The sequence below is a fragment of the Physeter macrocephalus genome, chromosome 4 (assembly GCF_002837175.3).
Source record: "Physeter macrocephalus isolate SW-GA chromosome 4, ASM283717v5, whole genome shotgun sequence".
In the NCBI taxonomy this organism is placed as follows: Eukaryota; Metazoa; Chordata; class Mammalia; order Artiodactyla; family Physeteridae; genus Physeter; species Physeter macrocephalus.
This window is the reverse complement of record NC_041217.1, coordinates 134,221,418-134,246,075: the sequence shown is the minus strand read 5'-3', so window position 1 is coordinate 134,246,075 and position 24,658 is coordinate 134,221,418.

Below are 24,658 nucleotides of genomic sequence, written 5' to 3'. Positions count from 1 at the left end.
TATTGTCAATAGGCACTGCAGAGTGTGGGTTATCATGATTCCCCTGGAATGAGAGGGCTTGAGAATTGTCTGAAGTTGCCTTAGGCCAGGTTTCATGAAAGTACTACAGATTTTCAAGCCTATTCCCCAGTTGGGTCAATGAGTTTAATGAGTCCGTCTCCTGCTGTGGTAACAGAATTGCCTTTTATTTATTTGAAATTTACCTCCTCATCATTGCATGTCTTATTTTCTTTGTTTGCAATGCAATAAGGAAATCGATTACTAACATCAGATGTGGGCATATGACTTGCTTTAGCTGATGGAACAAAAGTGGGAGTGATTTAGGCCAAGACCAAGCTGAAATATTAAGAGCCATTGCAAATTTCAGCCATGTCTTTTTTCCCCTCTGCTATAAGAATGGCATGTCCCTTCAGCTTGGATCATGGAATGAAGAAGACATGAAGAGCAGAGCACAGCCACCCTGCAGTGTCCTCTGACAGTAACCTAAGAGAGAAATGAACCTTTGAGAAATTATTCATCTGAGACCCTCTCCCTTGAGTAAGCCTTTAAAGAGTGAGGGTAGGAAGGAGAGGGGGGCAGTCATTGGGTGATTCCCAGATTTTTTTTTTTTTTTTTTGCAACCAGGGAGATGGCTTTTGGACCTTTCAATAAGATTAGGAACCTTGGAGGAGATGGTTGGTGGGGAATGGTGCCAAGCTGAGGTGCGTAAGGGAGAAGTCCAGTAGACAATAGGATAAACTAGTTTGAATTAGGAAGGAGATCTGGACAGGAGTTATAGATTGGTGTTCGTCTACCCATGGAGCTACTTGAAGCCTTGAAAGTCAGTGAAATCCCAGAGATATCAGAAGCATAAGAGAAGGAAGGAAATGAATGCTAAGGCACACCATGAGAGGAAGTGGTGGAGGAAGAGGAGCAGGGTTAGGGGAGGGGTGGAGCCTAGGAAGGACAGGAGAAGGAAATGAGAGATATATAGGCTACGAAGGAAAGTGAACTAAACCACTGGCACCAGAATTCCTCTTGGGAAAAGAATTGTCTTTTTTTTTCTTTCAAAGTCATCAGTTTACATGAGCTTCAAAAGTCCTGTGAGGTGTATTTAGAGGAGAGCACATATATTCATCCTCAATATCCAGTGAGGAAACTAAGATTCAGAAGGATACATTCTTTGAGGTTTTTTTGTTTGTTTGTTTTAAAAATTAAAACAAACAAACAAAAAAACCTCAAAGAATGTATCCTTCTGAAAAAATAACAAAATTAATAACAAATAAACAATAATAATAACAAAAATTAAAAAATAACAAAATTTATCATCTTAACCATTTCTAAGTGTACAGTTCAGTAATGTTAAATATATTCACATTGCTGTGCAGCCCATCTCCAGAAAGTTTTCATCTTGTGAGACTGAAACTTGGTACTCATTCATCAACTCCTCCCAATTTCCCCCTTCCCTCCAGCTTCTGGCAACCACCATTCTACTTTCTGTTTCTATGAATTTGACTACTCTAGATATTTCATGTAAGTGGAATCATGCAGTATTTGTCTTCTTGTGACTGGCTTACTTTTGTGACTGGCTTATTTTATTAGCATAATGTTCCCAAGTCTCGTCCCTGTTGTAGCATGTGTTGGAATTGCCTTCGCTTTTAAGGTTGAATAATATTGCATTGTGTGCATATACCAGATGTTGTTTATCCACTCATCTGTCGATGGCCACTTGGGTCACTTCCACCTCTTGGCATTGTGAACAGTGCTGCTATAAAGATGGGTGTTTTGAGACATGTAGGAGAGATGGGGAATCTTAGGAGCGTAGTATGAAGACAACAGAAGGGATGTCATTACTGCTCCGTATGAGAAAATGAGGGAAGCTTAGCTCCTGAAAGGGATGGGGAGAGAAGAGAAGATTGGGACCAGGGAGGAGAGATAGAAAGAGATGCTCCGGGGAGATGAGGTGAAGTAGGGAACACCTGGGGTGAGGGGCCAGTGAAGAATTCCCAGTGTTGTGTAGTCAAAGATCAGAGATGTCTAGCGTTCGGTATAAAGTGGTTACAGTTGTTGTTTTACCCCATCCCCACTACTCAACACATTTGGGGAAAATCTCCTACACATTCACACAAATGCTCTGTATGAGTTGCTTTTTAGTGGCAACTGAGAGAGGGACTCAGTTTCCAATCTGGTTTGATATAGGTCAGACAGAGAGAGTGAGCAAAGGAGGGCCAAAGAAGCTATAAACTGTCTTATGCAGGGAAATAACAATTATTCCAGAGTTACCAAAGGTGACTGTCAGAGAGTGAGCTCCCTGGGAATTCACAGACAATTAGGGGAGGAATTTGGACTTCCACAGAATGTGCACTAGGTATTTGGACTTCCATGGAACATAGCTAGGAGCTTGGAGGCAATCTTATGTCGGGCGGTGCTTCTTAAACTTTAACGTGTCTCCAAACCACCGGAGGGTCTTGATGGAATGTGGGATTTGATTTGGTCAATCTGGAGCGGGGTCTGGAATTCTGCATTTCAGACAAGCTCAAGCTCATGGGTGTTGGTGATACTGCTGGTCTGTGGACCACACCTTGAGTCATAGGGCTTTGGCTCTCAAAGGGATGGAAAACTCCTTTTGGCATTGTAGTGCCTCTTTCTCTCTCTCTCCTTCTTTCTGTCTCTCTTTGTCTCTCTCTCTCCTATCATCATCATCTTCTTCTTCATCATCCGCATCATCAGCAGCATCCTCAGCATCATCTTCATCCTCCTTTCCCAGAGTTCCTGAGAAAACAGGGCTCTCCTGTCCTCTGGTGACAGGGAAAGCTGTCAAGGAGCCACTGCTGCCTTGTTAGCCCTTCACCTCAGTCCCTGCTCTGTCCCCACTCGGGCGGTGTGGAGGTCACACCAGGGTACACTCAGAGGTGCCTTCTGCCTGCTTTGGCCCAGGCTATTAGAACAACAGTTTGCAGGGGAGAAACCAGACTCTTTGTCGTTGGCCTCAGAACTCCCTCTCTCAGAAAGAGCGAAAGAGGTGGAGAAAAAGTTTTAAATGGTATTTTTCTTGAGAAAGGTCACTCTGGGGAGCTAAGCATGAAATGAGTGTGTGATTGGGAGAGGGCTGTGTGGTAAACTCCCTTGTTTTCCACAGATGTTGCAGGAGTCCGAGCCAGAGTTCAGGCAAAATGTTTTCCCGCAGATCCACCCCTGCCCCAGAGGCTGTGAGGAAGTTGGCAAACGACATTCAGATCTAGTCGGGCTCAGGCAACCTCACGGAAACAGGAGAACTCACAGAATCTGAGGGGAAATGGTGGCTGGAGAACATCTAACAAGAAAAGAGGAGAGGAAGAGGAGGGAAACCCCACTGAATGGTGCATCTCCCGTGGGCAGAGCCCTGTGCCAGAAGCTTCCAGTACCTACCTTAGGTGTTTAAGGAACCCCCTTCCTTTCTCATCGGGTGCTTCTTTTGCTGGGAAGGCTTCCTGCCTCAGAGGCAGCCCAACTCACTCAGGAGCATGCACTGTGGAAATGATCTCGGGTAGCCTCGGCCTGCAGTGGCTTGAAGCAGGATTCCGGTTCCCTGGCCAGAGATTGAAGTCAGGCTGCAGCAGTGAGAGCGCTGTATCCTAGCCACGAGACCGCCGGGGACCAGTGGCCAGTGACAAGGCACCTGGCCCGTCAGCTTTGTAGAAATGAATTTCCACAAAGAGGTGGAAAGTAGTGAAACAATATGTCTATTAGGAGGAAAAAGAGTCCATGTGAATAGGCACACATGGGCGGACTCAGAGAGAGATTTGTACCTTCAGGGTAGTTTGAATCACTTATATGGGGCATTTCTTCTGGCTAATCATCTTGCTTTGCCTGGCTCTGAGTCCATATTTGGTTTATCTCAGTGTCCTGCCATGTGCGTGCACACATCTCTTAGCCAAGATGGATTCTAGCGAAGAGGGCTATGGGTAGGTTGACATCACCTCCTATGGGGTGGTGCCCCCTCCCTTTTGACCTCTGAGGAGCCTTTCTACGCAAGTGTAGTCGGGAAGGTCTCCTTGACCTTGAGAATGAGGAATATGTGGTCTCTTTATCTTTTATCTGGGCAGGGCTCAGTTTCTCCCCCCTCTTGCTATTTTCTTCATCTTGGAGTATCTGTCCACAGGGGACAAACTCCATATGCTCAGCCTGGGGCCCATCTATCTCCTGCCTCAGAAAGACTGCCCCTTACCTGGAGCTAAAATCTGCTTTTCTCATCCACGCTGAGGACCTCTTTTGTGCTGATGCTGCCCTCCAAAGCCACAGTGAGCAAGGACACCCCCAAATCTGTGCCATGCATCCTGCAGTCAACAGAGCACGTCCCAGTCACATCCATTCACCTGTCTGATCCTCAGAGCTTCCTGGAAGAAAGAAGGGGGGCAGTTCTTCTTCCAGGGTTTCAGATAACAAAGAGGAAAACTTGAGATGCTTTTTGTGCTCATGGGAGAGGTTGAGAGCACAGGCTCTAGAGTCTGGCCACCTGGGTCGGTCACAGCCCAGCCACTATTGGCTGTGTCTTCAAGATGGGCTCCTTGACCGCTCTAAGCCTGAGTTTCCTCTTCTGTAAAATGGGCATAACGATATTACATATTGGAGATCGTTGTGGTGAAGACTAAAAAGTAGAAGTCAAGTACTTAACCTTGAGTTTATAGGAACTTCCCTTCAGTTCTTGAGGAGGGAGAGGAGAAAAAGATGGAGCTTAAGTGACTCTCCCAAGCCCAGAAAATGGTGGCACCAGATCTAGAACTCAGTATTTCTGAGGCTAAATTCAATACTTTTCCATTATATTCAATATCTTGCATTCTCAGGCCCACAAAAGACTGAAACCCGCCCCTGACCCTCACCCTGGCAGCCTGGCCCTGCACTGAGCTGTTCATGATAGGTGGTCACCCACTGAATGGGGGTTGGGATGCCCTCCTTCCCCCCACCCCAAAAGCCTGAAAGGGCTGTGTCAGCCCTTCCGACCTTGAAGTTAGACACTGCCCTTTCCCCTTCACCCTCTTTTCAAACACAAACAGCCTCACAAGGTGGGCTCATTCACAACCATTGGGCAAGTGGCGTTATTTCCCGTGTCACACATGAGGAGAAAAAAGCCCAGAGAGGTTAAGCGACTTGCCTGAGGCCACACACTACCTCTGATGGTACAAGGATTTGAACCGTGAGGCCCAGTGACAGTGTCTGTGCTCATAACCTCTAGGATATAGTCCCCGACCTGGTGCTCCTTCTATCTCCTAAGAGGAGGGGAAGACGAATAGTTCTAGAAGGCTCCCCCTGCACAGGATGGTTTCTAGCTTGTGTCGCCCTGCCTTGCTCACTCTCTTTAGTCTGTTCCATATCAACCCAGACAGAAAACTTAATCCCTTCCTCAGTTTCCACCAAAAGAAGAATACTTTATCTCATCTGATCCTCCAGCAGCACTTGGAGGGGGTCATTAGTGCCCTCAGTGCCCTTAGTTTGACAGCAGATGAACCTCAGAGAGGTGAAGTAACTTGCCCCGAGGACATAGATCTGTTAAATAGGGGCTCAGCTAGTGCTTCCTATACAACCCCACCTCCAAGCTGGCAGGCAGCATCTAACACCCTAGGGGGCCTTCATCAGATTCTTTCAGGATGTCACAACAGGCACTTGGGGTTGGGCAGGCCCTAAGTCTAGCCCCTCCAGAAACAAGCCTCATTTGCTGGGGGTGGGGAGGGCATCGGGGAGCCATAGGAGGCGATGAGGGGGCTGTCCAGCAAAGCAGGCGGAGCAGGTTTCCAGAGAGTTTGGGGTGGGAATGAGCAAAAGGTCCAGGCAGGCTCTCAGGTCAGGAGTTTCAGCTGTTTTCCAGAGAGTGAGTCTGGGCCACCGAGGATCTGTGGAATCCAGCCATGGGATTGGAAGGAATCCACAGCATAGGGTCGAGGAGTCAAGCAGGAGTGTCCCATTAGGGTCAAACGCTGAGGGTTTACGGATAGAATTAGGCCCCGGGGAGATAACTGGAGAGGTGGAATATTACACCCACCAGTCAGGAGGGAAGATTTCTGAGGCCACACTGCCTGGGTTCTCACCCTAGTGCTTCCATTTGTTACCTGTGGGACCTTGGCAAGTTACTCACATCCTTTGTATCTCATGTTCCGCATCTAGGATACTAATAGGATCTAAGTCATAAATAGAATTCTTGTGAAGATTAAATAGATGAGAAGAAGCTGCCGGACATCTGTGAACTGGCCCAGCACTAAAAGCAAGGTTGTTAGGTACTGGCCTCGCCCTTGCGGCCAGGCTGCAGTGTTCTCTTGCTGAACATAAATCATCTCACAAATGAGACCAAAAAAGGGCTACTTTATATTTTTTCTAAACATTTACAGGAACGGGGTCACCGTGCAAACCACAAGAATACCAGACGTCCCCCTTTCCCAGCTAATATGCGTGAGTGACTGCTGCCTCTTTATTAATTACTTCTTTAGCCTCTTTCTGTTCTTCCCTCTTTCTAGATAAGATCCACTAAGGTATCAAATCAGAAGTATCCTTGCTTCTTTTTTCTTAAATTTCATTGAAGTATAATTGATTGACAACGTTGTGTTAATTTCTTCTGTACAACAAAATGACTCAGTTATACATATGTGTGTATATATGTATATGTATATATATATATATATACACATTCTTTTACATATTCTTTTGCATTATGGTTTATCACAGGATATTGAATATAGTTCCCTGTGCTATACAGTAGTACCTTGTTGTTTATCCATCCTATGTATAATATTTTGCCTTATCCTTGCTTCTTGATAGCACCCAATACCGAGCAAACCCCTACTTCCTTGAACTCTCTCCAAGATCAGCTGACTTCATTCAGTTCCTTTAAGTACACATCCTATAAGTCCTTTCTGTCACCCTTTGCTGAAACACCCAATGGTTCCCTGTGGTGTGCATGCAACCCCGCGTTCAACTACAGATTGTTCCTCGTGGTCTTTGTCTGGAGGGCATGGACACAGTTAATAAATGAAGCATGTAGAACAGTTCCTGGCACACAGTAAACACCATGCTGGTGATGCCATCATAATTATGGGGTAGGTTACCAAGGCAGCCTCAGAGACAGGGAAAAAGCATCAGGACAGAGGCCAAGTGGAATAGTGGATTTAGGTCCAGGAGACTTCAATTTAATCCCTACCCGCCATTCCAAATAGTAACTCACATTTTATTGTACACTTCAAAAGAGCCAGACACTGAGCCAGAGCTCAGGCAGAGCTGAGAGTCTGATGTGAAGAACCTCACTTATTCACTGGGATGCCATGGGCAAGTTGCTTAAGCTCTCTGAGCCTCAGGTTTTCCATCTATTAAAAAATGGGAAAAATAAAAATACAGGTTTGTCGCGAGGCTCCAATGAGAATGAGTGTGCCGTAGTCTAGGTTATGATCATAAGGCTTTCAATTATTCCAGCTTGTACCCAAGGCTGGCAAAGGACATAGAGCGAGGCCGATTTAGCGTCAGATTCCTGAAATTCCTGCATTTTTTTTTACCTTCTTGCAGAGGAGGCCTGGACTGCCGCTCTGAATTGTGTGGCTCTGTGGGAATGGTGAAAAGCCATCTGTCAGGAACCCCTTCCTTGGCCTCAAGTTTCCATGTAGCTCCTTTTCCAGGGAGTCCAGGAATGATGAAAAGCTTTTGGCTCCATGTCACTTATTAACGTCACCAAGGCACTTATTTGAGACCCGATTTTCCAACAAAATGGAATAAAGTTAATTTCTACCCCATATGTTTGTGGTGGGGATCAAATAAAAAGGTGCAGATGGGACTGTGTTGTCAGTCACGGGAGAAAGAGGACATTATCCATTCCTCTGAGGCTGCCTCCCACAGAGTGGTCTCCAACTTGGGGACCCAAGTGTCCGCTCTCCGAGGGCTGAGCTATTGGCCATGGGCCAAGGTGCTTGTTCATGTGTCTGTGTGCATTAACACCCTCCTATAAAGCTACACTTGTCAGGGAGGCTGAACGGAACCCTCACATTGGGCTGATGTGAACAGGTTTCTTCCAGCTGATTTCGGCACCATCTTTAGAGTGTCATCCTTTTCTCTGGTTGAGGCTGGGTTGCTGTCTCATCAGCTTTCCAGCATGCAGGGAGGGTAAAAAGCAGGTCCTGCATAAAGGACATTATCCTTAAGGAGGTAACCTGGAGGGTCCATGCATCATTTGCCCTCATTCATGTCCCACTTCAAGGAAGGATGACAAATGTAGTCTCTAGTTTAGTGACCATGTGCCCAGCTCCAATTTGGGAGTTTTATTATTCTAAGTTCAAGATCAGGAATAGCAGAAGCAAGAAAAACATCAGGGAGATGAATACAGTCAGCCTTCAGTACCTGCAGGTTCCACATCTGTGGATTCAACCAACCGAGGATGGAAAATATTTGGAAAAAATTCCAGGGAGCTCCAAACAGCAAAACTTACATTTGCTGTGCAGGCAACTACTCACATAGCATTTCTATTTTATTAGGTATTATAGGTAATCTAGAGATTATTTAAAGTATTCAAGAGGATGTGCATGTGTTATATGCAAATACTATACCATTTTATATGAGGAACTAGAGCATCCGTGGGTTTGAGTGCTGGGGTTGGAGGTCCTGGAACCAATCCCCTGCAGATACCAAAGGACGGTTATACAGATGAATTCACCCATGAGGTCACTGAACCTGAGTCAGTGTCTGTACTGAGTAAATATCTGGATGAAGAGCAGAGCGAGGGTCTAGTCAGTTGCTTGAATTATTCAGTGCTAGAAATCAAATGTTTGGAATCATCCCTGTGAATCTTCACATTTTTCAATTTCCGTCTAGATCTTGGCACTGGGCAGACAGAGCCTTGGCCACATAACTCAGTACATGAACAATCACATACACCCCCACACACACATAGGGTGTGTGTTTGTGTGTGTGTACAAACCTACATACACATGCAATACAGATTTACACTTGCCTAGATCCTAATCTTGTACTGGAGGAAGAGAAGTCATACCTAGTTACCTCCCTCTTTTCAGTAGGCACGTGGCGTTGGTGAAAAAAACCATCTCAGGAGCCAGAGATCTAGGTTCAAATGCAACCCATGTCATTGATACACAGTGTAATTCTGGGCAAGTTTCTCAATGTCTCTTGACTTCTGTTTCCTTATTTATAAAATGAGTATAATATCATCTGTCCTGAAATATTGCTTTATAATTAATTACAATGTCATACTTATTTGCTTTTTGACATAATACTTTAGATATAGTTGGTACGAAATGAATATTAATAGTTATTTTATTATGGTTAGGCAACTGAGGCCCAGTGCAAGTTAATGGCAGACCAGGAATTTCCCATCTCCCTCCTTAATATAAAGAAAGATCTTTTAAAGTTTGTACTGCTCTCAGATACACTTATTTGTTTTTAAAAATTAAGTCCTTTTTGAAAAGTGCATCGCTTATTGAAGTAAACACACATACAGAAAAGTGCATAAATCATAAGGGTATATATAGCTCACTGATTTTTCCAAATGGGGAATCTCCTCCACGTTGTTAGCACTGAGGTCAAGAACCAGAACATCACGAGCACCCTGGCAGCCCCCTTATTACTCTCTTTGAAAGTAAATACTACCTTACATTACAGATTAATTTTGCCTTTTTTATACTTTATACAAATGGAATCACAGATAGCTGTTACTATGTCTGGCTTTTTTTACTCTACACAGTGTTTGAGACATGTATCCATACTGTGTGTAATTGTGGCTTGCTTGATCACTCTTGTTTCTGCACAGTGTTCCAGTGAATATACTACAATTCACTGATCCATTCTACTGTTGACAGGCATCTGGGTGGTTCCTGAGTTTGGGCTATCATCAATAACGCTGCTTTAAAAATTCTTGCATGTGTCTTTAGTGAATGCATTTCTGTTGAGTACATATCTGTGAATGGAATTTCTGAATGTTAGGATTTGTACCTAGTCACCTTTTGTAGATACTCTCATGAAGTTTTACAAAGTAACTGAAGTATTGCCTGCTTTTAATTTGTAGGAACTCAAGATAGTTCCATCTGCTCCCAAGCTCTCTCTCACTGGACTTGTACCTCCTGGAATGCAGGAATTGTACTCTTAGTCTTTGGGTACAAGGAATCCGTTGCTCTTGGATAACCCAATGTCTTAGTTATCTATTGCTACACAAAAAAATCCCCTCCAAATATAGTGGCCTAAATCAAAAATACATATTTATTATCTCTCATGGTTTTCGTGGGTCAGGAACTGGGGAGTGACTTGGCTGGTGGTTCAAACGTTAAGACTCTAATGGAATTGAATCAGATGTTGGTCTAGGCTAAAGTCGTCTGAAGTGTAGACTGGGGCTAGAAGATCCACTTTCAAGGTGGGTCTCTCATATAACTGAGAAGTTGGTGCTGACTGTTGGCAGGAAGCCTCAGTTTTTTTCCACATGAGTCTATTCTTAGGGCTGCTTGAGTGTCCTCACAACATGGTGGCTGGCTTCCCCCAGTGTGAGCAAGCCCAGAGCCCAAGGCAGAAGCAGCAATGTGTTTTATGACTTCGCCTTGGACATCACACACGGTCACTTTCTCAGTATTTTAAGGATCACCCAAGTCATCCTTATTCAACATGAGAGTGTGCTACACTAGGGCATGGCTATCGTAAAGTGAGGCTCATTCGGGGCCATTTTGGAGGATGGCTACCATACCATTAAGCCCTTCCTGCTACTAATTAAAGACTTTTTTTGGTGACACTTGGAGTCCTAAGTGATTAGCACAGGGAGCATGTAAATTTTGATAGACAACTAGAGAGAAACAAGAAAGAATACATAGAACAAGTCAAGTCCAGGGAGAAAGGCAGGCTTGAGTATAGCAGCCAAGAAGCAGCTTTAGCATTTTGAGTGTCTGAATAGTAGTGAATAAATAAATAATGTGTGAGTTTGGGGCTGGGGCGTCGGGTGAGGGCCTGTATGTAGAGGACCAGAAATATTTTTCTTTGTTTACCAATTAGATCATGGTTTTGGACCATGAAGACTCAACGCCAGCATTGCTGATATAAAAGTAGTAGCCCAAATTGAGTATTCTCAACTTTTCTCACAGTTTCTTCAATTTACCATCCATCCATCAATCCGTGCATCCATCTTTTGTTAAGCATCCAGCAAATACCAGGTTCTGTTCTAGAAGGTGATGGGGGGGGGCACAGAAATGAACACATGCACCAACCTGACACGGGTGATGACAAAGAGGGAACTAACATTTATTGTGCACCTCCTGTGTTCTAGTACTTTTGCATTTATTGTATTAAATAATTCTCATAACTATTCTAAATGTTGGGTGTAATGATTCCCACTTGGCAGATGGATAAACTGAGACTTGAAAGTTCAGTTGATTTACTCAGAGTTGGAGCTGAAAAGTGGTGAGGCTGAATCCTCTGCAGGTACAAAGTAGAAAGTGATTAAATGTGAAAGAAAGTACACATATAGTACAATGGCAGCTCAGAGAATGGAGCAAGTTCTTTGACCTAGGGAGGTAAAAGAAGGCTTCATGGAAGAGGTGGCATTTCAGCAGGATCTTGACTGATGAGTAGGAGATGGTGGGAAATGGCCATATGTGAGGAGTAAAGAATGTCTAAAACAAAGGCATAAAGGTAGGAATGGATATTAATAATGATGATACATACAGAGATGCACAGAGACATACACATATAATGTGGCTAGAGAAATGTGCATAAAGGAAAGAACTGGCTGATAGAGGTGAACAATAGGTGTCTGGGTTGCAAGGTTACCAGGCAGATACCAGACCTAGTTGTTCATTAATGCAACAGGAATTCAGAGAAGGCTAGATCATCATTTGGACAACTGAGTGTGAACTACTTTCGGACTGTGTGGATAACATCTTCTTTAAGGTTATTAAAAATTACATTGTGAGTATACCTTCACACCCAGCAAAAAATGTAGATTAACAAACTATAGACGATTATGGAAATTATTGAATAAAAAATGAGAAGTGCCATTGATTGGTAACAGTCACATACTGATGGTGAGGTCTGCTGCTAGTTAATGATGAGGGAAGAATTCCTAGAAAAGACAGCAGGCCCTGAGGCTAGTGAGTACCAGAGAAATCCAAGAATCTCAGAGCTGGGAGTCACCTGAAGGATTATTTATTCTAATTTTTCAGTTTACATATGAGAAAGCCAAGGCCAGGAAGTAGGAGTGACTTGTTCTTCTAGAGAGAGCTCCTTCTAATACACCTCAGCCTTGCGAGAAGAACGGGACATAATCCCTGACCTGGAAAAAGCTATGAGAGTGGAGAGTGCTGTGAAAATTGCTAGGTTTAAAACATGTTAGGAGTTGAATTGTGTCTTCCTCAAATTCATAATTTGAAATTCTAACCTCCAGAACTTCAGAATATGGCCTTACTTGGAAACAGGGTCAGTGTAGATGAAATTAATTAAGATGAGGTTCATATTAGAGTAGAGTAGGCCCTGGATCCAATATGACTGGTGTCCTTATTAAAGGGGAAGTTTAGATGTACACACAGGGAGAATGCTATGTGAACATGATGACAGAGATTGGGGCAATGTATCTACAAAGCAAGAACACCTCAAATTTCCAGCAAACCACTAGGAGTGAAGAGGGAAGCATGGAACAGAATCTCCCTTACAGCCCTCAGAAGGAACTGATCCTGTGACACCTTGATATTGGACTTCTAGCCTCCAGAACAGTGAGACAATACATTTCTGTTGTTTAGGGCACCCACTTCGTAGTGCTTTGTTATGGCAGCTCTAGGAAACTAATAAAATCGCTGAAAGAAATAAAAGTTATGTGGGAGCCACAGGAAGTAGGCACTGTGAAGGAAGGAACAATGCCTTGATGAAACAGTAAAGCCATACATTAATTCATTCAAACACAATGTGTATGAGGCACCTCTCATTTGTCCCTGGAGCAGATACATGAAGAATTAGAATACGATTCTCTTTGCCTTTGAGAAGCCCAAAGTATGGTCTAGTTAGGCTCAAAACAGAAGTAAATGTTATGGGGCCCCAAAGGAATGATATGGGCAAAGGTTTGGATGCAGAAGGTGACATCTGAGCTAGGATTTTAAAAATGAGTGTATTTGCTTGCTAGTTGCTTAATGGAGCTAATTAATTCTATCACTGCAAAGAGCTTCCTAAAATCTCCTCTCTGGTCCGCATAGCCATCAAAGAGGCAAAAATCACAGACTTGCTAAGTTTGTTCAATCTACCATTTCAAAAATCAGCCTCAACAATGTAGGCCAATTATCTCAATCTCCTCCCCTAGTTGGCCTGCCATTCGTAGGGAAAACAGGAACAGAAATGCTGACCTCTGGCTGCTCAGGCCCAAATTCCTTTGGAGCTTCAGGCTCATGTAAGAACTGGCTGCAGAAAGTCACCCCGGTGGGGGGTCTTCCATCCTGGCTGCCCAGACCTATCTGTAGTGCTGAAAAGTCAGATTTTGTTATTTATATATAAAAAAAACAACAAAAATAACCTTTTCTTTCCACATATCCCATGCACCGGAAGCCAAGCCTTCAGCAGGTCATTAATACGTTGACGTTTTGAAGAACTGTGCTTCCAGACCCTGAAACAGGAGGCAGGTCTGCTGGCCTCAGCCTTGAGATCTCATGGCTTTCTCATATTAAAGACCCCCAGGCTCTCAAATTTGAGCTCCCAGCAGCCACTGCTCTGAGTAATGCTGCTAAAAACAGAGCCAATTGCAGCTGGAGCCACATCTGCCTCTGTGGAATGATGTCAAGGGGGAAGGCGAGGGGTGTCTCCTGACTCTAATTACCTCCGCATCGGTTGGTCACACTCCTTGAAATTCCATTAAGATGATGGAACCTATTCTGTTAGGTCTATGAGGGAGAACAATGGGGTGGGAGAAGACCTGCACGCAAGCCAGCAGTCTCTGTTTGGCTGATTACATTGGAAAGTCTTTGGGCAGGACATGCATGGTCATTTGCCCCAGGCCCTGTGGCCCCTTAGAGTATAGCATCAGGTCCATTCACTATGGCTGTTCCCCGCCTGGCCTCTCCAAGAATTTGTTTGTGTAAACCTTGTTCAACTCATCCATACACATGGTTTTGACTACCACCTGGATGGAAATACATCAAAACTTCTCCCGTTTGTGCCTTTCTTGTCAAGCTTCTGACCCTTCCATCTAACTTCTTGTGCCTGAGTGCCTCATCTTCAACTAATTCATCATCTTTCCTCACAAAATTATTCCTCAAAGGGTTCTTCTTTATCCAGTTTCCCAAGTCAGAAAACTGGAAAGCATCCTTGACCCTTCCCTTCCTAGCACATCAAATCGATCACTAAGATCTACTAACATTATTTCCTAAAAGTCTCTTATAACCGTTCTCTCCTCTTCATTCTTTCTGATAATTTCTGAATTCAGGATGACATTACCTATTGCTTAAACTAGTATAACAGGAAATTCCCTAGTGGTCCAGTGGTTGGGCCTTGGCACTTTCACTGCCATGGCCTGGGTTCATTCCCTGGTCTGGGAACTAAGATCCCGCAAACCACGCAGTGTGGCCAAAACCAAAACAAAACCCTAGTATGACAGCTTCCAAAAGGGTCTCCTTGCTATCAGCTCATCCCCAACCAGCCCATTCTCCACTGAGTAGCAAAAGTGTCTTTAAAAAATGTAAATCTGTACTCAAAAAACTAGGAATAGAAGGGAACTACCTTAACATAATAAAGACCATATCTGAAAAAATGCATAGTTAACATCATACTCAATGGTGGAAGACTAAATGCTTTTCCTCTACGAGCAGGACAGGCAAGAATACCTGGTTTTGCCGCTTTTATTCAACATAATAGTGGAGGTCCTCGCCAGACTAATTAGGCAAGAAAAAGAAATAAAAGGCAACCAGATTGGAAAGGAAAATGTAAAATTGTCTCTGTTCAAAGATGACATGATCTTATATGTACAAAATCTAAAGATTCCACAAAAACTGTTAGAACTAGGAAATAAATCAGCAAAGTTGAAAAATTCAAAATCAACATGCACTGGGGGAGAATGGATATATGTATATGTATGGCTGAGTCGCTTTGCTGTGCACCTGAAACTATCACAACATTGTTAATCAGCTATACTCCAATATAAAATAAAAAGTTAAAAAAAAATCAACATGCAAAATATTAGTTGCATTTCTATATAGTAACAATGAACAATCTGAAAAGGAAATTAAGAAAACAATAGCATCAAAAGAATAAAATACTTAGGAATAAACTTAATCAAGGCAGCAAATGACCTGTACACTGAAAATTACAAAATGTTGCTGAAAGAAATTAGACACAAATAATGAAAAGATATCCTGTGTTCACAGACAGGAAGGCTTAATATTGTTAATATGTTAATATGACCCAAAGCTATCTATAGATTCAATGCAATTCCTGTTAAAATCCCAATGATTTTTTTTTCAGAAATAGAAAAGCACATTCCAAAATTTATGTGAAATCTCAAGGGACCCAGAATAGCCAAAATAATCTTGAAAAAGAAGAACAAACTTAGAGGTTTCACACTTCCTCATTTCAAAACTTATTGAAAAGCTTTGGTAATCAAAACAGTGAGGTATTGGCATAAAGATAGATACATAGACCAATGGAACAAAATTAGAACCCAGAAATAAACCCTCACACATGTAGTAAAATGATTTTCAACCAGCATGCCAAACCATTCAATGGGGGAAAGGATAGTTTTTCAACAAAATGGTATTTGAAAAAAAAACTGGATATTCATGTGGAAAAAAAAAAAGTTGGACCCTTATCTTAAACCATATACAAAAATTAACTCAAAAAAAAAAGTTAACCCAAAATGAATCAAAGCTAAACGTAAGAGCTAACACTGTAACACTTCTATAAGTTTATGTATATATATATGTATATGTGTGTATTCATATATGTGTATATATACATATATATAAAATCTGGGCTTCCCTGGTGGCGCAGTGGTTGAGAGTCTGCCTGCCGATGCAGGGGACGCGGGTTCGTGCCCCGGGCCGGGAAGATCCCACATGCCGTGGAGCGGCTGGGTCCGTGAGCCATGGCCACTGAGCCTGTGCGTCCGGAGCCTGTGCTCCGCAATGGGAGAGGCCGCAGCGGTGAGAGGCCCGCGTACCACGAAAAAAAAAAAAAAAAAATCTGCTTTTATTGATGTCTTTTGCTATAGGCACAGTAGCCAGCACTTTACACATGTTACCTCCAAACTTAACAGAAATTCCATTTTACAAAAGAGGAAACAGACACCAGAGAAGATAAGCAATTTGCTTGAGATCAGTCTGATCTTAAGCTGATTGTGGACAGATTCTGACTCTTCTCAAGATCAGATCTCTGGCCAGCTCAAGGTAAAGACTTATAAAGAGTGCAGGCTTGGGGCTTCCCTGGTGGTGCAGTGGTTGAGAATCTGCCTGCTAATGCAGGGGACACGGGTTCGAGCCCTGGTCTGGGAAGATCCCACATGCCGCGGAGCAACTAGGCCTGTGAGCCACAACTACTGAGCCTGCGCGTCTGGAGCCTGTGCTCCCCAACAAGAGAGGCCGCGATAGGGAGAAGGCCCGCACACCGCGATGAAGAGTTGCCCCCGCTTGCCACAACTAGAGAAAGCCCTCACACAGAAACGAAGACCCAACACAGCCAAAAATAGATAAATAAACAAATGGGGGGTTTAAAAAAAAAAAAGAGTGCGGGCTTTAAAATCAGAAAGAACACTGGCTAAAGCCTTGTGGTTGTGTGGTAGAAAATGTTTTTAACATTTCTGTTGACTCAATTTCCTCATCTCTAATATCGAGATAGTAATGTCTGACCTTTTGCAAGTTGTAGGTGGTGAGGACTAATTAAAAGGAAATAGGGAAAAAAAAGGTTTGGAGAGGTGGTACCTCCTCTGGCAATGGGGGGAAATGGAAACAAGAAAGAACGAAAATTAGAATGAAGGTGAACACTTTCTAAGAAACTAATGTGGGAAGAGGTTTTGGAAACTTTTGTCTCATTTATCAATGGGAAAGGAATTATAAATATGTATGTCATACAAATTACCTCTAAAAAACGACTCTGAGTGATTTCCATGGGCAGTGTAATACAGTAGAGAGAGTGCTCTGAGTTCCAACTCCGATTTCACAGCTTCATATGCATGATGGCATTTGGACACATCATGTAAATGCTCTACATCTCCAGGTCCCTATCTAAAAAACAGGAATATTAACACCTACTTGACATTCTGGGGAGAACAGTGAGAAATAGAGGTACATATTATTTGAAAAGTTAAAATACCATTTGGGTCCAGGTTAAAGACACTCCTACGAGACATATGACCCAAGCCACTCACTTTTCTGAACCTGTTTACTCATCTCTAAAAGGCATCAATAGAGCCTACATCCTAGAATTGTTAAAGGGATTAAATGAAATAATGCAGGTAAATGTTAGCATCATGTTGGCACATATTAAGGACTCAATAAGTGGCTGTGTTTATGCCACATGCAAACAACAACAGCGATAGAAACCCTTCTTTACTGCTGGGAAGTAAAACAAAGTAAGATCTACTGGAAATTTTAGGAAAAGAATTCATGGAAAATATTTTTTAATCCAGATTTCTCAGTCTTCCTAATTTTTCCTTACCCTGGGAAACTGCAGGAGAATGGCATGCCTGAGGTAGTGTGTGTCTCTGTGAATTTTCTTTGACTCTACAAGGTTAGAAGCTTCTCGTCTTCTGAGATTGAACACTCCCAAGACATTGGATCATTTTCTGAACTTCATTTATTTAATAACTAATCTTTTATTGCCTTCTCTCTTTGAAAGCCAGCGGCCAGTCTGGTTCCCTCCCCCACCCCTCTTCAAGGTCTCACCTCTTTAATCATTTGGATAAAGCTGGGACACACTACAAACCATTTTAATGGGAGTCTGATAAGTGAAGGCCATTCTTCCTCCCCACTCCTTCTCAACCTAGCCATATTTCGGATGATTTCTAATCATCCCAGCAAATCACTCATGTCATTCTCCCACAGCCACCTAGTTAATATCCCCAGTCAACAGGTTTCTTTTGGCTCTTTTGTCTGGGAAACCCTGCTATGCAAGGTCCCAGAACTCCAGAGAAATGATTCTGAACCTGAAATTTGCAGAAACTGAGCCCTCAGCTGCAGGATTAATATTTTCCCAAGTTAACATTAATAGCTATCATCTCTGAGCTCTACTTCTGTGCCAGACACTGGGCCAAGCACTGTATCTGTATTATCATGTTTAATCCTCATAAAACCTACTAGGGAATGCTCTGATGTCTGTTTTGTGGACAAAGAAACTTAGGCCTAGGACACTCTTACTCAAAGTGTGGTCCTCTGAGCCACAGCATTACCCGGGAACTGGTTAGAAATGTAAATTCTCCAGCTCCTTCACAAACCTCCTGAAAATAAATCCCTGAGGGTCGTGTTCAGGAATCTGTGTTTTAACAAGCCCCCCTGGTGATTCTGATGCAGGCTAACATATGAGAAACACCGGACTAGAAAAAGTGAGTAACTTGCCAAATTCAAGGAGCTAATAAGTCACAGGAAGAGGCTTGGAAATCAGAGTCTGGCTGTCTCCTAAACCAGAGTCAGGGAGACTCTATATTGAGATGGTTCACGAAGATTTAGGATTTGAAGTAAAACTGCATTGCACCATAAGGACATCTATTATTTCATGTAATAAGATGTGGAGAAGTAGCTCAGTTCCAGGTTTGGTTTAATTCAGCATCTCAGTGGATTTATGTATCCAGCTCAACAGCATCTCTCATTCTCTTGGCCTTCTCTTCATGGTCACAAGAGGGCTGCAGCAATTCCAGGCATCACATTTTGTTCCTCAATGCCTAGATGTCTAGGGCTGGAGGCAGATGGAAAGGGCCTGTCTCTTCCTCCATGTCTTTTTATGAGTAATACTTTTTTTCCCCCAAGATGTACTTTCCCCAAAAGACCTCCTCTCCTGGATTACTGCTCAGAATTTCATCACATGCTCATTCCCAAACCAGTCACTGGGAAGAAAAATGGAATAACATGATTGGATAAGACTATTTTAGATTTACCTCCCTTGAAGCACATGGATGCCTGAAAGCACACAGTGGATGGAAGTGCTAAATCAAAGCAATAGGGACAAATTTTGAAATAGAGATAAGTTTGGGTTCACAGGATGGCATCAGATGTTAGGAATCCAGATAGAAAAATTAAGAGTTTATGCCATAAGCAATGCAGAGCCTGTTAATCTTTGAGCAGGGAAAAGGAATAACTAAGGACATTCATGGGAAGAGTCTGCTGGTGGTGTGTAGGAGAGATGGGCACTAGACTCAAGAGAGGGAATGATGAAAGTCTGTGAGAGAAGCTGAGCTGTTGCTGTAGCCTAGGTAGAATTTGCCAAGGGCTTGGTCTAGGTAGGTGGCATGGGTAACAAGGATGGCTGAAGTTAAGAGTCATTTGGAAGGAAAATTGGCAAGAGCGGGTGGCTGATTAGCCATGGGGAGATAAAGAAGGGGGCAAATCAGGGGTTACATGCTGTCTTCATGTCTGTGACCAGTTGTTCTCCCGCTCCTCTGGGGCCATGGTGAAAAGAGCTAACTCCTGCAAAAGGAATTTAAGCAAGTTAAAGGAAAGCTGTCAGATGTATAATGGGTTATTTAGGGGTATATGCTTAAATTCTTAAATTCAGTGCTTGGCTCTAGGATATAATAATAATAGTAATAGTTGCATTTATTGCCAGCCTATTATGTCTTGCTATTTTATTTACTTATTTAAATTTATTTTTATTATAGAAAATTTTATACATATAGCAAAATAGGGAAAATAATATAATGAACCTGCATGTACATATTAACCAGCCTCAGCATGATCAAATCCCAGCCAATCAACCTTGTTTCCCCTATTCCCTCACTTACTCTCCACCAACAACTCCAACCTAGGTTATTACTTTTTTGAGTGACAAGTTTACCGAGATATAATTAACATGCCATACAATTCACCTATTTAAAGTGTGTAATGCAATAGTTTGTAGTACATTCATAGAGTTGTGCAACCATCACCACAATCAATTTTAGAACATTTCATCACCCCCAAAATAAATTCCATACTCTTTAGCTATCACCCCCTGTTCCTGCATCCCTCCTTCCCCCAGCCCTAAGCAACCACTAATCGACTTTCTGTCAGTATAGATTTTCCTATTATGGATATTTTATATAAATGGAATCACACAATATGTAGTCTTTTGTGACTGGCTTCTTTCACTTAGCATCATGATTTCTAGGTTCAGCCATCTTGTAGAATCTATCAGCACTTCATTTCTTTATATTGCCAGATAATACCCCATTGTATGGATATACTACATTTTATATATCCCATCAGCAGTTGATGGACATTGAATTCCACTTTTTGGCTATTATGAAAAATGCTACTCTGAACATTTGTGTACAAGAACATTCATATGCAAGTGGACATACATTTTCATTTCTCTTGGCTATATACCTAGGAGAGGCATTGCTGGGTCATATGGTAACTCTACATTTAACCTTTTAAGAAGCTGCCAGACTGGTTTTCAAAGTGGCTGCACCATTTTACATTCCCACCAGCAGCATATAAGGATTCTAATTTCTCCACATCTTCCTCAACACATTTTATTATTTTTATTTATTTATTTTAATTTTTTAAGGACTATTTTTAGAGCAGTTTTATGTTCTCAAAATTGAGAGGAAGGTATAATTTCCCATGTAATCCCTGCCCCCATGCATGTATAACATCCCCTATTATTAGCCTCCTCCACCAGAATGGTACATTTGTTACGATTGATGAACCTATATTGACACAATAATCACCCAAAGTCCAGTTTACATTACAATTCATTCTTGGTGTTGTATACTCTATGAGTTTAGACAAATGTGTAATGATATATATCCATCCTTATAGTATTATACAGAGCATTTTGACTGCCCTAATAATAATTCTGCGTCCTTGTTGTTTTTATTAGCATTTCCTTGATTGCCAAGGATGTTGAGCATTTTTTCATGTGCTCATTGACCATTTGTATGGTAGTCCCCTCTTATCCTCATTTTCACTTTCTGCGGTTTCTATTACCCACAGTCAACCATGATCTGAAAGTATTAAATGGAAAATTCCAGAAATAAGCAATTCATAAATTTTAAATTGTGCATTGTTCTGAGTAACACGATGAAATCTCATGCAGTCCCATTCCGTCCCACCCAGGACCCTGCAAGCTTCCATGTCGTCTGCTCCTGACATCCAAGCATCAACATCATCATGGCTCAGTGATCCAGGACCACCTGAAGCCAATGATTCTCCTTCTGATGTATCATCAGAAGGTCAACAGGAGCCGAACACTATGTCAGGATGCCTATATCATTTACCTCACTTCATCTCATCATGCAGACATTTTATCATCTCACATCATCACAAGAAGAAGAAGGGTGAGTACAGTATAATAATTTTGAGGGGGAGCCAGAGAGAGAGAGAGAGACCACATTCACATAAATTTTATTAAAGTATATTCTTATAATTGTTCTATTTTATTATTAATTATTGTTGTTAATTTCTTACTGTGCCTAATTTATAAATTAAACTTTATCATAGCGATACATGTGTAGGAAAAAACATAGTATATATAGGGTTCAGTACCATCTGTGATTTCAGGCATCCATTGTGGGTCTTGGAACTTATTCCCAATGGATAAGGGGGGACTACTTAGAGAAATATGTATTCAGATCATTTGTCCATTTTTAATTGGGTTGTCTTCTTTTATTGAGATGTAAAAGTTCTTTATATTTTCAAGATATGTGTCTTATCAGATACATAACTTGTAAATATTTTCTCCCATTCTGTGGGTTGTCTTTTCCCTTTCTGGATGGTGTCCTTTGAAGCATCGAAGATTTTGATTCTGATGAAGTCCAAGTTATCTATTTTTTTTCTTTTGTTGCTTGTATTTTTGGTGTCATATCTAAGAAATAGTTGCTTAATTCAAGATCACAAAGATTTACACCTATGCTTTCGTGTAAGAGTTTTATCATTTTAGCCCTTATATTTAGATGTTTGATTCATTTCAAGTTAATTTTTATAGATGGTATGAGTGACAGAACCAGATCCACAGGCTATGCCCTTTCTATTACACCATCATCCACTGTGGCCAAAGCACAGTGAAATATGGTAATAGTGAGGACAGCCTGACCCAGGCAACCCTTGCCTTCAATTCTTTGAAGATATCATTTAACTTGTTTACTTTCTTCCCTGGCACCGCCACCATCTCTATTTGCCCTTCGTTCAGTGTTCTACCCATCAGGAGAGAGAAAGACAGCTCTCTCTTAAAAACTCATAGATTACCTCCTCAGAACTCAGAGAGAATGTGAAGTAGAAAAATCAAAAGCTCAAGGTGAGGAGATTGAATTTGCATCCATCTTAAAGGTAACCCTGTCCATTCTGAAGTGAGGAGCAGGTTGAACAATCTTAACTTTCAAATGGGAATTGAAATTTTGTTTACTAGAAGGATGACTTGAATTACCACATCTTAGCATTGAAAGACACCTTCAGTTGGAGTTTGTCTGACTTCTCATTTGGCACATGGAAAAATGTCCGCTGACTTCTTCTACAGGCTAGTTGGTGGCAGAAAGGGGACTCAAAGGCAGGTCCTCTGTTTCCACTTTTCAGGAATATCAGAATTTTCTTCTGTTCCTCGAGCCTACCAGGCATGAGTGCCAGATAACCTGCCCTCACCAAGCAAAGGGTATATAATAATATCATGAGACTCTAAAAATATTAGAGGAAGCTGGAAAAAGGAAGAAAAATCACTGAAGAGTGGGATTTTTCTGAACCTGGAAAGGGGAACAGGAATTTTCAAAGATCTATAAGGTAACAAGCAATCCAGCTTCTGAGTCAGAGGGGTGATCCATGATTCAGGAATTGGAGAGCATCTTGCACATTCTGTCATTTTTTTTTTTTTCTATAAGGCAAAGAAAGAGAGAGAGTTGGGCTCAGACTCAACTGCAAACTGCCTAGGGCACAGCAGAAATACTGTAGAGAGAACATGGATTTAAAATAATTGGGGTGAGAAAATGTTCAGCCTATGCTAAAATGGTTTAGGTCTACGCCAGAATCCCACCAAGTTGGGCAACACAGGGGAGAGAATATCAACAAGTGACATGGCCTTCAGGACTGATGCCATCTTACCTTCCACTCAGCCCCTGTTCCACTTCTAGCAGAAGCGATCTTAGGAAAGGTTCTGATCACTGATAAGTATAGGTGTTGTAGCAAAGCTTTAGGATCAGCTAGACCAGGGTTCAAATTCTGATTCCTTTAATATCTAGCTGTGTGATCTTAGGCAAGTCATGTCACCTCTCTAAGCCTCAGGTTCTTCCTCTGTCCAAAGGATATCATGAGGATGAACTGAGGCGATGGTACTACACATATAGCACAGTTCCTGGGACATAGTGGATGCTTCACAGATGCATTTTTGCACCCCTCCTTAGTCTTTCTCAGCTTCATATGAATTTTGAACCACCTGTCCAGGTGCTCTTTGGATCTCAAGACCTATCTCTTTCTGTATGGAATTAAATATTTCATTCTCCTATTGAGAGACTTTTAGAACTAAAGTTCCAGACGCCCTGCTGAAGAACCTGAGGCCAGAGCGTTCATGGCAGAGTGGACATCTGGACCCTCCATTTAGTGCTCTCTCCTTGGCGTCACCATGGTGTTCCTGGGATGCTGGTTGCCATGACTACCTAATTATTTCCTCTAGGTCTGACCACCACAACAAACTGAAACACTTGCCAAACTCCCAGCCAAATAAGCAGCAGATGTCCAATTTGAAAAACATCATTCCTGAACAATAATGTTTGGTTTCCCAGCCATCACATGGACCCATCCACAGAGATGGAAGCAGGGAGAGGCAGCTGTAGGGGAAGCCAGGAATAGGACCTGGGATGCAGAAGGGGCCCAGACTTATATCTGTGTCTTCCCATGGATGAATCATGCAGGAGGCACTCGTTCCAGACATGACATCCTGATTCATTTATAGAGTCACTAACTCTGTTCAATTGGTCTTATAACAAGTTCTCAGTGGCCACACAGTAGCAGTAAAGGACAAAGCTAATGGCTTTTAGAGTCAGACAGGTGTGGGTATCAATGGCACTTTTGCCTCTGACTCGCTGAGTGACTTTGACCAAATTTACTTCTCTGAGGCTCCATTTCCTCATATAAACTGAAGATTGTAATACCTGCCTTATACAGTTGTCATGGGATTAAAGCAGAAAACAGGGATACAGCACAATGCTTGGGCCTAGTGAGTCCTTGATGAATGTTAGTTATAAATTTGTCTTTAAATCATCACATAGTCTAATATACCCATTCTGCCACAATATATCAAGGTGAATGATTGCTTTTGAGAAATACAGAATCTCATCCAAACAAAAGGAGTCTTAAAAATTATTTCAGGGGCTTCCCTGGTGGCGCAGTGGTTGAGAGTACGCCTGCCGATGCAGGGGACGCGGGTTCGTGCCCCGGTCCGGGAGGATCCCACGTGCCGCGGAGCAGCTGGGCCCGTGAGCCATGGCCGCTGGACCTGCGCGTCCGGAGCCTGTGCTCCGCAATGGCAGAGGCCACAACAGAGAGGCCCGCGTACCGCAAAAAAAAAAAAAAAAAAAAAAAAAAAAAAAAATTATTTC